The sequence below is a fragment of the Budorcas taxicolor genome, chromosome 6, assembly GCF_023091745.1.
Source record: "Budorcas taxicolor isolate Tak-1 chromosome 6, Takin1.1, whole genome shotgun sequence".
Lineage (NCBI taxonomy): Eukaryota > Metazoa > Chordata > Mammalia > Artiodactyla > Bovidae > Budorcas > Budorcas taxicolor.
Window position 1 is genome coordinate 101,851,387 of NC_068915.1, and position 12,631 is coordinate 101,864,017.

Here is a 12,631-nt window from a genome sequence, read left to right on the forward strand (position 1 = left end):
CTTCGGTCCACAGGGTCGAAAAGGGTCAGACACAACTGAAGCGACTTAGCACACATGCATGCACGCACGCACATACGTATGCACACACCTCATCTTCTTCATCCATTCCCCTGTTGATGGATTTTAAAGTTGCTTCTATGTCTTGACTACTGTAAACAGTGCTGCTATGAACATCGGGGTGCGTGTATCTTTTCGGATCATGTTTTACAAGTGGAGAACACACATTTTCTTCACTTATAGCTGGAATGTGGTTCAAGCTCACTTAGACATTGTGTTTGTGGGACAGTGTCTCTCCGACATCCAGAGAGAGAACAGATGGAGAAGATTGCAGGTCTTTTTGGATTTCCAGAAACCCTTGAGCTGGTCCCCACTGCCCAAGCAGTGCTAATAGAAAAGGAACCGTTACCTGTGATGTACAGTCTGGGACAGTGACATCTTGTCCATGTGCCACTTGCCACACCCGTTGGCTTTTGAAACAATTAATTTAGATTCTTGGACTCACTGGATCTAAATATTAATAGCTCAGCTTGTTCTAACCACAATAGTTTCATTGTGCACTGCTTAAATAATCTGTTTTCTGTTGATTTTTGAGTAGAAGAGGTAGATGGACACCTAGATGAAGTTGCCTTTTGTAGCGCTGGATGGTGTATGACTAATTTTTCATGTGTATTTCTTCTCTGTAGTCAGCTCCTTAAGATACTGTCTCATATTTTTAGTGTCCCCTGCATAAGCTAGAAGTACTTTGAACGAAGGAGGGACTACTTAAGTATCTTCTGGCTTGTGAACTTTCATCAGTTGAGGTTGCATAATCCTCGCCTTCACTTTAAAGCAGAAAGTACCAAATTGATTGTTTTGTTTTGCTTTGTGTTATTTCTTCTGCTAGATATGGAAGACGTTTACTGAATGAAAGGTCAATTGCCTAAGTTTTGAAAATTAGACTTTGGGTCAGTATTTTGAAAACGTCAAATGTATGGTTTGCCTTTTCGGAATTGTGGAGAAAGGCAGTTACTTAAAAGTACAAGGTTGTTAAAGCAGAGCGTACTCTATGCCTCCTCTCTCAGATCAGTGTGTGCAGTTCTTGAGAATATATAAGCAGAACAGATACATTGATGATACTTCCTGTGAGAATTGGCAACAAACTTGCTTCCTTTAATGTGAAATAGTTACAGACCATGGCTTTTGTTTCCAAATTCTGACCTAAAGCTCTTGGAAACTGTTTTCATAGACCTATATAGCGTGGCCCACCAACTTTTGTGGACTGGTAAACCCTATGATGGGTAGGGGAGGGTATAAAATCCTATCAGTTTTTAGATCTATCCTTTTCTATGAGGATTAGCTTGCCTTATTTTGAGGAATGTGTTGATGGATAAAAGAGAAAAGAGGGCTTTGTCTGATTCTTCATCTCAGCTAACCCTTTCACTGAAGCAGTCCCTGAATATTAGAAAGGAATATATATGTATCTTCAGCTACCAGTGGGGATTAACTGGTTTTAAATGCACCTTGTGCTACCTGAGAAGCTCTGGTCTGTCCTCCCCGCCCCCGCCTCCAGGGTAGGGTAGGGTGGGGTGCTCCAAAGAGATTGGGGGAGTTGAACTTGCTTCTTTAGTAGAGTAGCCTCTAGTGGCTGACAGCGTCTCAAAAAAAAAAGAAAAAAGTTTTCAGACAAACTGCAAAAGGAAATTAGGTTTAGTGAACTCTCCCACAGGTTTTTTTGTTTGAATTTGCCTAAAGTTAATGACGTTTAAAAAAAATAACAGAGGAAAGTCAGATTGTTCCCAAGATTATTATGGAGCTAGTTTTTGGTGGATCTCTGACTCTGGTGGGGAAAGTTTTCCACTGCAAAAGGCAGGGCCCTTAAACTGGTATGGAACCAGTTTTGCCCCATCCTCTGCCCCCACCCCTGATTTATGAGCTTTGTAAAGATTGCCTTGGAAGAAAATTCATGAAAGCAAAAAAGGTCTGATTAAATATGAGCAAATATCAAAGAAGAATGTTTGGTGTTTTGGAAAGTGCAGTTCAAGGAAGTGATTTCAAGAGGGAAATAATTTATGCAGTATTTTGACCCAGTGAATGTCCTCATTTTTTCCCTCATGACACCATTGTAAACTGTGTCCTGGACAGAAGAGAAACAGACAGGTCCCTTAAATGATTTCCTTCTAGTTCATCCTGAGAGCCCAGCTGAGCTTCCTGACTCAGATGACAGGTTCTACCATGATGAAGGTGGTAGAATAGAGTCTTTTTTTTTTTTAATCAGCTGATTTATGGGGATCTTCTTTGGCAAAATGGACTCAAGCGGTCTCACGAGAGTTAGGGGATTCCATACTGTACCATGATAAGGTGTTCACTAACTGGTTCTATACTCTTTTGAAAATGGAACTCAGTGAATGTTTCATTTAAGCAACTTAAATGTCAAATATATTCACTATCTTAATCATCGATAAGAGAGATCACCCTTATCTGGGTACTGTCCCTTGTTTTGAGCATGCTAATCTATGTATTTACTTAATAGTTGTAAAATGGAGGGAGGAATTATAAAGCTGGTTAGTTTCATAACTGCTTCAAGTTGTAACACATACCTTGATTGCTTCTAAATATCTAAACTTAGTTTTTCATTAGCAAAGTTCTCCATTTCGTTTTCTTCCCAAGATAGGACGATAAATGTATTTCCAAAATCTGTCCTCTGAAAGGGGAAGTCCTGTACGTGACATGGTGGTGAGAAAGGCCTACTGGCTACAGTGTATTCTGACTTTACCTTCCCTACCAGTTGGAAATACAGTCGGCACCTTGAGAACAACGTTTTCTGGCTCAGAAGTACAAACATACCAAGCCTGGGTGTCATTACCTCTCTCTTGTGGTTCATTTTATTGATACAGGTTGGGTGCATAACTTTTACAGCTTAAATGGTTACCTATCCTTTTTCCTTCAGTGAAAAAAAAAATTAGGGGGAACCAGATTGTAGTATTTTAGCTTTGCTTCAGATTGTTCTTCATTTTATTTTTAAAAAGTTATTTCTTTCTGGCTGTGCTGGGTCTTCATTGCTGTGTGCAGGCTTTCTCTACTTGGCAGCAAGTAGGGGCTACTTGCTAGTTGCTGAGCACAGGCTCTAGGCCAGCGGGCTTCAGTAGTTGCAGCATGCAGACTCAGTACTTGTTGCACACGAGCTTAGTTGCTCCGCAACATGTGGGATCTTCCCTTGGCAGGTATTGAACCCATGTCCCCTGCTTTGGCAGGCATATTCTAATCCACCATGCCATGGGGAAAATCCCCCTTCATTCATTTTTGTACGAATGTAAATGTGTTCCTTTGCTCGAAATAAAACAGCAACTAGAATGCAAAATCTGTTGCTCAAGTATGTCTGTAGCAAATGATGTTTTAGCTTCAGGCCCTAGGGGAGGGGGATGGATAAGATTTATAACTTTTGGTGTTAATGCCCTTGGAGACCCAAAAGTAAAAATTAACTTTAATAACCATCCCAGCGCTGACTTTTTGTGTCTTGGCAGCGATCAGTGTTGAGAATCCCGCCCCTGTGCAAACTTTCCCCTTTTCCTATCTACCCACAGCGAGTTAAAGCTTAACCTGAGGGCCACCAAGCCAGCCGACTTAATATCCTGCGAGTCTTTTTCTCTAGTGAAAGTCTGTTGTTTTCTTGCATTGGTTTATTGGCTTCTTTTTTAATTTAACCAGAGTGGGACTCCTGTCAGGTTCTTAAGGCTGTTACTCAAAGCAGTAATTTGATGTCAGATTTAATATATTAAGAGGAAATCCCAGTAGTGACATCTTGTCAAAAGGAACTGCAGCAAACAGAAGGGGGAAATAGATTGTTTCTATTGACAGCTAAATTGTCTTGATTTGGGGATTAGGTATCGTGTTTCCAGAGGGACACCCACAGTTCCCCCACGTCCTAAAAGTACCAAGGATTTTCCTTCTTCCCCCTTGGCTCATGTGACGGTGAACGCCTGGAGGCCTGTGGGCCACTTGATCCTTTGTTTGGGTGGGCCCGGGAGAGTTCAGGCGACTCTTGAGTCCCTGGCTTGCCGGTGTTTTACCCACATAGGATCTTGCCTTTTTTTCCAGTATTGCTTACTGCTCGATTGGGCAATGAAACAAATAAAAGTGAAGGAAGGAATATTTAAGGGGCAGGGTGGTTATATTAAGCTCAAGTTTCTCAAACCGAACTAGACACAAGAAACACCACGAGAGCTTCTTAACAGGCAGATTCTACACTTCCCCCAACCCCACCCAGAGATTCCTAGTGGGTAGGTTCAGGGTTGAGCTTGGGTAGAGGAGCCCTGCTGGGTCTGAGGCCAGAGGCCCACCTACGTCTCTTGGTGAAATCGGGTGTGTGTGAGAGAGATACAGTGTCATATAAACTGTATCATGTAATGCCGTTACATTCTGATTTAATATATATTCATCGGTACACATGTCCCTCCTCCCCCGCAATGAAATAGACAAGAGGTTGGTACAGAAGGAAGATGTCTACTTTTATAAATTTACATATCAATTACAAACTCTATTAGTTGAAATGTCCAAATGCACCTATATTTAAAACATGAAAAGGGAGATAACCAAGAAGCAACCTCCAATGTTTGCTCAAGCTGAGCTTTCCCAAGAACTACTTCTTAAGGACCTGGTTACCTAATCGACCCTTTCGTGTCTACTCTGGGCTCTCTCCCAAAACTGCTAACTCCACACCCCCACCCTCCTCACCCCCAGCCCCCGTCCCCTGTCAGGTGGCAGTTGTTTTTGTTCCCAGGGGAAAAGTTACAACTGAGCCAGTTGTACAAGTGAGTCAGTCAATCACATCCCAACTTTTGAATCTGAAATAAAAATTTGTTTTTTCTCCCCCACCTTTTAAGCAAGAGCATTGTCTAGGTGTTCTGTCGTTGAGCAAAGAATCTGCAACAAAAAATTTTAAATGGAACTCCTCTGGAAAGTAAATGTTAAAATTACAGCAGAAGTCAGTTCCTGTAACAAAATTCAGGAAACGCTTTCTGGTATGTGGGTGTTGGAACTTTTCAATTCTTGGAACTTTCCTTCAGGAAACTGTCCTGTCAAAAGCAGAGCAGTTGATAAAATATGAAGCTCAATTCTCAAAGTGTTGTGCAGTGTAATTAAATTTTGATGTGGGGCATGTGTTTTGGTGGTGGTGCAAGAGCTGAGACTGTCCTGTGGCTTTCATCCTGGGTAGCTGTGCATCTGGGTAACTTTTTAAATGGTTTTCCTCTCCCCATTCTCTTTGCTTTAAAAATACAGGTGTACCTGATTTGCTTGGGATGTGAATTTATGGAAAGTGGTATAAAATTAACCAGTTCCCATTGTTTTGTGTGAAAGTATGAAACCTGTTTCCTATCCAGCTTTGTAGGCATTACATATTTTTGTCTCATGATTGACAAAATAATATATATATTTTTTTACCTTCAGTATTTCTAAGTGAGATGACCTACCTAGTAAGGTGGTAACTTTAGCTACTAAAACACTGATAAAAATTTGAGTTCATGATTTTAGGATTTTATGGTTTTTATTTTTTTAAAAGGAAAATAGCTTCTTGCTGAGTTAATAGACCATTTGAAAATAGGATTTTGATTTTTTTTTTAATTAAAAACACTTACTGGTTCAAAGTTCTAGACTGTAAAACAGGAGCTAAAACTCTCATTTTTTTCCCGAGTAATTTTGACATAGCCTTTACATTTTTAGTAACTACATTTTTCTGCTATTCTTTCATAGTCTGTATATCTGCCTTTCTCTCTCAACTCCCTCTTAGAGTTCAGGCATACTTGTGCTAGTGCTGCATTTAAAAAAGAAAGAAAGAAAGCTGTGTGAGTACAAACTTTGTACCACATGGGAAAAATCAGGCAACAACATTTACTAACAGGATAAAGGGTAGAAGGAAACCCAGTATGTTATGTTTGTTTCACAAAGAGGCTCTGCTACCTGAAGATGTAGAGACGAAACAGTGTGGTCTGTGTCTCTTGGTTTCAGTAAACGTCAGAGTAAACCAATTAAACTTAATTTTTGTTTTTGAGTCGAAACTGCCCGGAAGACAAAAAACCCTAGATGGGAAGTCATAAAAGATTGAATTTGATAATTTCTGTCATATTGCTGATAATGTAGGAGTTTTGTTTTAACCCTCGTGACAGGGACCTGTTCTTACAAACATCTTACAAACGTATTTTAACAGTCCTGTTTTTCTGAGGATAAAATGAAAATCATTAGATTTACTTCATGTGAGTTTAATTTGTGGGCTTTTAAAAGTCTTGACAGTTGTCATGATTAGCCTAGAATGAAGCTTGGTTTCTATTTGAGGTTACTCATAATTCTGTGGCGAAACTCGTAAGCTAATGGTATTATCTCTTATTTTAAAGACCAAAGTAGAAGCTTCTCCACTCCTTTTGGTCTTTTGGGTATCGTGGTGAGTGACTTTTTTTTTTTTTTTTGCAAATAGATAGGGGTTAGCTTTAATCAAGGCATGTTCACTATCACCCAGATCTTTTATCTCCCATGTTACTTTTCATTTTATGGATGCATCTCCCCAGCCCAAGGTTGTTTCCCCCTCTCTCTTTACAACTTTGAGGCATATAATGCAGATCTTAAAAGTTGGCCTTTTCAAGTGATTTTTAGTTCCTCTACTGAATAATGCAGTTATCTCCATTAATCAATTTTAGAACATTTTATCTCCCCTCCTGCCCCATCCAACCATTAATCTACTTTTTGTCTGGGTATACATTTGCCTTTTGTGGGTGCTTCATGTGCATGGGACCTTGTCTTTTTTTTGCACCTGGCTTTTTTTCACTCACGGAAGATTTTGAAGTTTCTCTGTGGCAAAGCCGGTGTCAGTAGTTCTGTCCTTTTTAATTGCTGCATGATTCATTCCATTGTGTGGATAGGATAGACTTGTTTGCAGCGTTTTGCCTTTTTTTGTTGTTTTTTTGGCGGGGGAGGGGTATTTGAATAATGCTGCTCTGAATATTTGCAGGTCCTTTGTGTAGATTGCTTTTCTTGTTTAGGAGTAGAATTGTTGGGTCTTATGACAGTGTTGTGCTTAACTTTTTGGAGAAACCACCAAACTGATTTTCAAAATATATGCTCACCCATGGCCCATTCATTCAATTTCTTGTGAGTTATGTACATCTTCACGTTCTGTTGTGGTTGTGGCTGTGAAACTAGTGGTTCTGAGATGCAAGCAGTTTTGCATTTGATTATTAGGAAATGTTTTAAATTTATATATGACTTAAAAACACAACTTTTTTTTTTTCTGTAAAGGAAAACCCTTTGGTATTTCTTAAATTGATTGGGCTATTTGTTAAAGAAATTTACCAAGGACCGATTCAGTTCAGTCGCTCAGTCGTGTCCGACTCTTTGTGACCCCAGGGACTGCAGCACGCCAGACTTCCCTGTCCATCACCAACTCCTGGAGTTTGGTCACACTCATGTCCATTGATGCCATCCAACCATCTCATCCTCTGTCATCCTCTTCTCCTCCTGCCTTCAATCTTTCCCAGCATCAGGGTCTTTTCCAGTGAGTCAGCTCTTCACATCAGATGGCCAAAGTATTAGAGTTTCAGCTTCAGCATCAGTCCTTCCTATGAATATTCAGGACTGATTTCCTTTAGGATGGACTGGTTGGATCTTCTTGCAGTTCAAGGGACTCTCAGAGTCTTCTCCAACACCACAGTTCAAAAGCATCAATTCTTTAGTGCTCAACATTCCTTTTTTAATCTTCCAGTATGAATAGGAATGTTGAAAGAAAACCAAATTTAAAGCATCAGCTGTTGCTAAAATCGCAGAATAAAGTTACAACCCACAACTCAAATATCACACATATGTAATATAGGATATATGTTATATATAAATATATATATCAAATATGTAATAAAGGATAAATATGTACCCTTTCTTTCATAACTACAAAATGGCCCTAGAAATTGTTACTTCAGTGCACTTAGTAAAAAAAAACACATCAGGCAGAAATTAGCTTGTCTCATTTAGTATACCCTTGCATGCAAAGATACGTGAATGAAATGAAGCTTCTGGAAATTATTAGAATTGGGTTCCTGCCAGGAAAGGTGGTGACCGCTTGCCTTCAGTTGATGGTGTGCTCCAACCTTCCAGAAAAGATAGACCTATTTTACAAACAGAAAGATTTCACGACATGCTCCAAAGTTGTCTGTACGTGCATGTGTGATGGTAGTGACAGCTGTTCTGGGAAAACAAAAACAAAACAAAAACAAAAAAAGCTGTGAGGCCCTGCTTCGTTGTCTGCTGTATGGCTGCCTTGACTGAATGAATTTGCCTGGTGTGTTTTTCTGCTTTGGAGGCATCAATGCATTATGGGATGTTATCAGAATTCCCTACTTCTGGGTATTAATTTATTAATAATCTGCTTAAAGATTGTGTGTGTGTGTGTGCACGCTCAGTAGCCTCTGACTCTTTTGTGACCCTGTGGGCTGCAGCCCTCCAGGTTCCTCTGTCCATGGGATTTCCCAGGCAAGAATACTGGAATGAGTTGCCATTTCCTTCTCCAGGGGAATCTTCCTGAAGGGATTGAGCCCTCAACTCTTGTATTTCCTGCACTGGCATGTGGATTCTTTACCACTGCGCCACCTGGAAAGCCCACTTAAAGATTTTCTGTCAGTATTAATAGCTTAGTGACTGTAGCCAATTCCCATGCATGGACAGCGCTTTTAACGTTGGTTCTCTGTATCCTGGATTGATGGAGCCTCACTGTTCACTCTGAGCCGACACTGTGTGAGCAGGGCTCTGTGTTGCTTCAGACAGATCAGGATCTCCCTTCCCATAGGAAGACAGATCAGCAAACTGGCTGCAGAGCAACAGCAAACTGCGTTAGGTGCTATGACAGAAACTGAGCCAGGCTGGAGAATAAGGGAGTGTGGGGAACTTGGTCCCACATGGGCTGTGAAGACCTTCAAGGAAGTTAACCTGAAATGGAGAAAATGCAAATCATGACAAGTTAGAATTAATTGTCCTTTCAGAATGTGCGTGGAAATAAGTGACGCTGGTGAGAAGGATGGCATTTTTAAAACAGGGCAAGTATGGTTTTAGGAAATAACCATCATGGAGCAGTTTTCTTAAAATAAAATTTGGTTGTGAATTAATTCTATCAAAACTCAGCCCTGATTTTTTTTAAAATTTTATTTTAGTGAAGGCAAAATGAGTTCCATAACAATGTAACTTGAACTTTAAAAACAGATTATGTTTTTTAAGACTTTGCGTTTGTTAGTGCATACATATAAACAAACATACAGAAAAAGAAACCTTCGAGGACATTTTCTTAGTTTGGAAGCCATCAAACAAAGGATGTAGGCCCAGCTCAGTGAGGACAGTCATCAGGGAATGAAGATGTAGACTGTGAGAAGGGTTTTTAAGGCTGGCTATTTTTAAAAGGTCAATCTACAAAGCATCTTTCTATACATGTGAAAGGCTGTTATGGGGAGTGGGGTGAAAGATGGCCTCCATATCTGTCAAAAACAGATCTTGAAGAAGTAATTTGTATATATTAAGTTTAAGCAAAGCCTAGGAATGAGCTTGTCATTGAAGTTAATTAAACATGAAAATACAGTAGGAGGTGGTGTTCTTTTAATTTATATATAGAAATAGATAATCCTCTACCCTGGATATTTTAGGAAGTACCAGATGGTTTTAAGTACCTTTTTCTCAAGGGATTCTGTGGCTTCTTAAAAAAAAAAAAGTGATCACAACAAACTACTAGAGGAACTGAAAGTTCTTACCCTCTTCATGCATCAGGGCTCTATTTAATTATATAAAGTTACTTCAAGGATTCTATGTTCATCATCACCTCATCTCTCTTGTACCTCCATTTTAGAGTTACTTTCATATAACTTTCATACATGCATTCATTTCATGTATTTAGCTGTAGACCTTCTGTGGCGTAATATATGGTAATTTTATGACTGTATTGTGAGCATGTGAAAAGAAGGTATATTCTTGTTTTCAGGGTCCAGAGTTATATGTGGGTTTGCACATTACGTCTATTTTACGTTATGTTTATACTCTTTGTCCATTTATTCTGCTGTGGACTGAGAGATGAATAAAGCCTCATACAATCAGAGAGTTTCTGTTTCTCCTACCATCTTCTTAAGTTTCAGCTTTACAAATGTGGGTGCAGTGCTTTCGATGCATAAATATTCACAGTTGCTCTGTTTCATTTTAGATCACTCCGCTTGAAGGTAATAGTTTTTTATAGATACTTCCAGAAAGTTTGAGTATCAGTGACATTTTTTGAAAATAAAAGATGTATGTTTATTTACATTTTTCATTCCTGTGTATTTTATTTTGGTTTAAGGAATGGGAGGGGTGGTCCAGCCCACTCCCCCTCCACCTTCCTGCCGTCAGACTAAACATTTTGTTCTCTGTTCAAGAACCACCATCAACTCAATGACCGTACCTTTATAATGTGTTTTGATATGTGATGGAGCTGGTCTGCTTTCTATACCTGTTCATGCTTTCAGAATTTTCATGAATATTTTCTCATGTCTGTTTTTCAAGATCAACTCGAGTAGTTTGTCGAAATCTGGTAGTGTTTAATAGGAAGACTTCCTAGCAGACTTATAAAGCCTCATCCTGTTTTTCAGAAGGATTAAAGTTTTAAACAGGATTTCTGTGTTCCTTGTAGATTTTCATGGAATGGAAAAAAAATGGTAGGTTTGAGTGCCAGGGACTCATGAATCACCAGCCAGACACCACTCATTCATCTGGGAGACATTTGGGAAATCCTGAAAGCCTCAGTTTCTCCAGAAAGAAGTGAAAATATGCGTTTGTTTCTGTCAGGAATGAATGTATTGTTGGTGTAACTCTCAGTGGAATCTTATTTCTGTTAGGTGATTCACATCTGGCTCTGGGCAGAAGGGTATCTGCCATCTGTTTTGCTGTGGACAGCATCTCACTTTCTGGCAGAGTTTTTGGTCTTTCCCTTTTCTTTGTCCATAATAGATATAATTTAGGCACTTTAAAATCTTTTTGAAGTTCAGTAAAGTAAAAGCAACATTTTTTTAAAGTTAACTATAATTAAGATGAGAGAAATATCTTTCTTAAATCTCAAGAGCTTGACCAAATATCTTTTTTGTGTTCCTTTTCAGCTTTTTCTTTACGCCTTAAATGTTGTCACATAATCGAATTATTCTTTGTATACATCTAATAAGTGATTTATTCAACATACAGTGGCAAAGAAGGTGAGATTGGGGTTCCTTTAGGCTGTTGTGATTTTTGAGATTGTCATTTTTCTCTTAAATTTGAGAAGGAACAGATAAAGACTTTCAGATCGTCTATGCTTAGAAATGTCATGCTAAGAATACATTTTTAAAAGCTGAAGATAGCCCAGTTAACATTGACTACAACAAGGTTTTATTTTATACACTGTGCTAGGAGCCGAGGTAGGAATGGAGGTATTAACACACTGCCACTTTGGTTTAATGGCTGTTACAGCCTATTCATGGTTCTGGTTATGGAAATTACCCTGAACACCATGTTTATGAACTTCACTCATTTGTGTTTGCTTACCAGACTGTCATAGTTGAAGAGCTAGTATAGCCCACAAACTTGTAATAATTGATGACCCCTTGTGGGATTTTTTTTTTTCAATTCACATTTGCAGATACTGTTCATGCATGCTCACACAGAATCCAAATATCACGTCAGTAGAAGTTGGAATCATACATGCAGGCTGAAATCATTAGTTCTAAGCATGCTTTTAAATATTGGTTTGAAAAATTGCCTTTTTTGTTTTTTTTTTTAATCAATCTCATTTTAAAATCAATAAGAAAAACAGATTTTTGACAATTGTCTTTAACTTTGTAAGTCTTAAACAAATTCATTTAAATATATAGGAATGGAAAACTCAGATATATTTTTATGGAATTCCTTTTAAAACTGTGCTCAAACCATAGGACAGTAAGAGTCACTGTAATTACTCATTTACTTGAGGAAAACATTTCTGATATATTTCAGAAATGACTTTTTTCCACTGTATTTTCATAGTTGAACTGATAAGAGTGGGTGGTTATTTCAGTAGGTATTGGGATTTTTTTTTTTTTTTTTAAAGCGTAGATAGTTTCCTCATTATTAACTGCTTTTCTCCCCAAAATGGGTTTGGAACAGAAAAAGCAGCAGGAACAGCGATGAAACTCATGTGATGAAGGTTAAGCCCCCTGGCTGAACCCAGTGTTTCTTCATTCATGCTGCCAAAATGTCAAACATTTGGAACAATCATGGAAAACAGGGCAGCTGATGAAACGAGACATACAAACCATGCTTGAATAGGGTGGTTTATCCTAGACTCCAGTTAGGTTTTTGTCTGTCTGTTTTGGCAGGAGGGAGGAGCAGTATAAGGGATCTTTGAGTTGAATGTCCGAGGCAGGGGGAGAATGTGGAAAAAAATAAATTGTCTTGGGAGCATTCCTGTTGGTAAACTTGAACACTTTGAAGGATAGAGGCTTTATGTATAGTTTTGGTGTATGATAATAACAGTCATTTATTCTGTTATGTTCTGGGGCTTCCCAGGTTATGCTAGTGGTTAAGAACCCACCTGCCAGTGCAGGAGATGGGAAAGATGCAGGTTCAATCCCTGGGTCAGGTAGATCCCCTGGGGGAGGGC

The 12,631-nt window shown here is 39.0% G+C and overlaps 1 protein-coding gene across 4 annotated transcripts in view; it reads left to right on the forward strand.

The window, feature by feature from the left end:
• AFF1 (ALF transcription elongation factor 1) overlaps nt 1–12,631 on the forward strand; it is a 142,016-nt gene that overhangs the window by 3,435 nt on the left and 125,950 nt on the right. The window lies entirely within an intron of this gene.